We start from the raw sequence: 4,262 nt of genomic DNA on the forward strand, positions 1-4,262 counted from the left end.
TAATAAGACTGTAAGTCATTTTATTGATACTTGTAGCCAACGATAGTTTTAGGACATGATATTGATAGAAGTAACTATTGATATCTTTAAGTTACACTGTTTATATATGTAGCTGCTAATTCCCTTAAGTAAAATTTATACATGCAGCCACTGATAGTTGTTTGTGAAGTCACCAACACCTGTAGCTGTCAGGTTAGCTCAGTTGGTTACAGACACAAGGTCTGACTCCTGGCTGGCTCAGTCCACTTTGGGGGTGGCAGTAGCTTAGTCCACTGGGTCAACAAGCACTCATTGGGTGCAACACAGCCCAGCTACCTGCGTCCCCACCATCATCCTGTCCTCTGTTTGCATGCTTACAAGCCACTTCTTCTTCTTTTTTTTTGATAAATGTATCTACTGTTTTATAATAATGTCTACATTTTTGAATTTTTTAAAAATTTGCAATATCAGTGTAAAATAGACTTGAAAGCAAACTGGAATTATGTATAAAAAAATCTCAATTCATAATAACAATTCAAACATTTATAATCCTGTGAAAAAGTGCAAAAATGCAACTTTTAAATGATAATTTTGTTCAATGACAGTAAAAGATCATTCAAAACCGACGTCATCGATGTTTGTAATTACCCCCTAAACCTAATAACTCGTTGTACCACGCCTGAAGGCAACAACCGCAATCAAGTGTTTTCCATGACGAACAATGACTCTGCACTGACGTGGTTTCAAGCACGAAAGACCTGTGTAAGGTCTTTACATGGTGACTCAATAGGACTGAAGTCCAGACTTTGAATGCTTTACTGGCATGTTTCAGATCATTTTCCTGCCGTGTAACTCAAGTGTGCTTGAACAGGAGGTTGGGAACTGACAGATACTCTCCAGCAGAATTTAGTGCCCCATTAATTATTCATCTACCTAACGAAGCAGCAAAGCATTACTGGACCATCACACTACTACAACCATGTTTGACTCTTGTTTAATCATGTTATTGATACATGTAGCTACTAAATTCATATTATTGTTGCCTGTACTTTTTAATAGTTTTAGGTCATGTTATTGATACATGTCTGAAAGTCTGAAATTTTTTAATGATGCATTTAGCTATTGAAAGCCTCAAGTCATGTTATTGCATGTAAACAAGAAAACAGTGGGGTTGTTTCTTTTTGTTTGTGACTTTAATAATAATAATAATAAGCAATCAATAAAATGCATATAAATCCCATGTAAAATGAAGACACATGTGGCTGATTGTATACATGTACAAGTTTTTCGGGAGAAAATGTCAAATTTATGATGTAGAAGTATCCAAATCCTGTCCGAGTGTATTATACATTTGGTCTTATGGGGTTTTACTCATGTTATTGATACACGTAGCAATCGAACACCTTCAGACATTTCCCCTACGGATTAAAGCCCTCAAAGACCAAAAGCGTGCTTCAGCTGAGTTGCGGGGCGTGCATGCAAGGGGCACCATGGCTGTGAGTTCATTAACCTCACTTTGATGGACGCTCCCTCTCACTCTTTCTTTGGGTTGGGGAGAGGAAATGGGAAGGGGAGGTTGATCCACCTCTCTCTGTGATCCACGGCTGCTGACATCACCCTGCAGGAGCTGTCTGTGGCCCTGCAGGGGATAAAACCTGGCAAGTGGGCAGCAGTGGCTCCGTGGTAGAGCAGGCGGTAGAGCGGGTCGTCCAATGTTCCTACGATCCGTGATTCGATTCGCACTCCCGTCCAAAAATAACCCCAGAGTGTGAGCTGACAGTGGGAGGTGCCAGCTCACCTCCAGAGCACTGCCAAGGCGCCCTTGAGCAAGGCGCCGTCCCCATTTACAAGTTGCTCATTTGGGCGCTTCACAAAGGGACTGCCCGCCACTCTACCTCTCCTTGCATGCCTACAGGCCCCTTTGTGAGCCTGTACAAACTAACATGTATGCATTTGAAGCATTTTCTAACTAGAGTGTGCTCTTAATTTATCTTCGGGGGATCAGATCAGTATATAAAATTTTTTTTTAAAAAGTCTCCTGGCCTAGATGGCCTGCCTATTGAATTCTATTAAGAATTCTGTGCAATAGTTGGCTCAGGGAAAGCCTGATGACAAATCAGCTGCCCCTGAGCTGTAGGAGGGCAGTCCTCATGCTCCTGCCGAAAAATGGAGACTGGCAGGACATCAGGAACTGGTAGCTAGTGTCCTTACTCTTTACAAACTACAAGCTCCTCTCCAAGGTCTTGGCCTACAGGCTTAGAGACCCAAGTGGAAGAGTGAGGTTACAGGGAGAAGAGATCAAGAAGGTGGAGGATTTTAAGTACTTAGGGTCAACAGTCCAGAGCAATGGAGAGTCTGGAAAAGAGGTGAAGAAGCGTATCCAGGCAGGATGGAACGGGTGGAGGAAAGTGTCAGGTGTGATGTGTGATAGAAGAGTTTCAGCTAAAATGAAAAGAGAGGTGTACAAAACTGTGGTGAGACCAGCGATGTTGTTTGGTCTAGAGACAGTGTCACTGAGGAAAAGACAGGAGACAGAGCTGGAGGTAGCAGAGATGAAGATGCTGAGGTTCTCTCTGGGAGTGACCAGGAAGGATAGGATCAGGAATGAGTACATCAGAGGGACAGCACATGTTAGAGGTTCTGGAGATAAAGTCAGAGAGGCCAGACTGAGATGGTTTGGACATGTCCAGAGGAGAGATAGTGAATATATTGGTAGAAGGATGCTGAGTTTTGAACTGCCAGGCAGGAGGCCTAGAGGAAGACCAAAGAGGAGGTTTATGGATGTAATGAGGGAAGACATGAAGGTAGTTGGTGTGAGAGAAGTGGATGCAGAAGACAGGGTTAGATGGAGGCAACCGATTCGCTGTGGCGACCCCTGAAGGGAAAAGCCGAAAGGAAAAGAAGAAGAAGAGGAGACTGATCCCTTCCCGGTCAAAAGTTTGTCTCATGGTTTTAACGACTCAGTGTCAGACCTGATCAGCCTCAGTGACAGTGATGGGAAATGTACTACCTGATGGTAAAGATTATAAACAAAAACAAACTTAAACATTGGGTTCACACACCATTGAGGGTTCACTTCGGTCTGAGAGCAGGTGTAAACCCTTCATGGGAGTCTTTCTACAAGCCATTGTTAACCAAAGAGGTTGAAGATCTCCAATGGAGAATTTTGCATGATGCTGTGGTCGTCAACAGTTTTATTTCAATTTTAAATCCAAATATGTCAGAAAACTGTCCGTTCTGTACTCACAGAGAAACTGTCTTTCTCTGTTTCCTGGACTGTCAGAGGCTTGAAAATCTGTTCCTGTTAGAGAAAATTTTTCTCTAATTTGGTCTCATTCTTAACAAACAAAAATATGTTAATAGTTTTAAACACGGGAAACATAAAAAAAGTTGCGGCAAACTTTATCTACTAAGTGTTTTAAGTCATGCTATCAATACTTACAGCTTTTGATAGATTTCAGACATATTGTTACATGTAGGTACTGAAAGCCTTCAGTGATGTTATTGACACTTGTAGTTACTGATCATTTTAAGTCATATTATTGTTTCTTGGTACTACTGATAGATTAAATTCAATATTATTGATAAATGTACATGTGACAGTATTTTCCGTGGACTATAAGGCACACCTTCATTGAATGGCCTATTTTAAAACAGTTGGCCTATTTAGAAACTTTTTTTCCATATGTAAGGCACTCTGATTATGAGGCGTATCTGATTATAAGGCACACCTTCAATAAATGGCATATTTTAAAATGGTTTTCACATATAAGGCGCACTGGATTATAAGGAGCACTGTTGGCTTTTGAGAAAATTAAAGACTTTAAGGTGCGCCTTATAGTGTAGAAAATACTGTAATAATTTACTGAATGCTTTATGTTATTTAATTGACACATTTTATTTAGACATATGTACCTATTGATGTGTTTTATGTATGTTATTGATATGTTTGGCTACTACATTATTGATACTTGTGCTCTGCTTATACTTGGAGATTTGACAATCAAACTTTAACCTTGTCCTACAGAGTTCATGAAAGACCTCTTGTGTAATATCCTTTTCTTTTCTAGTCATTCTCTTTCAGTTTTCTGTCAGCTGTTGGTCAACAGATCATCGGTCATCATGTTTCTGTCAGACTGTTCTTTTCCACCTTCCAAACCCCCACCCTCTGAACAAGAAGAGTGGGCTGCTGACCGGTCTGGGCTGCGGTTCAACTTTTTGGGAAATTAACCTTCTCCGGGAATGGGGAGGAGGCTGCAAGGACCGGACGACCGAGGGGGTGT

This window comes from Antennarius striatus, chromosome 6, assembly GCF_040054535.1.
Source record: "Antennarius striatus isolate MH-2024 chromosome 6, ASM4005453v1, whole genome shotgun sequence".
In the NCBI taxonomy this organism is placed as follows: domain Eukaryota; kingdom Metazoa; phylum Chordata; class Actinopteri; order Lophiiformes; family Antennariidae; genus Antennarius; species Antennarius striatus.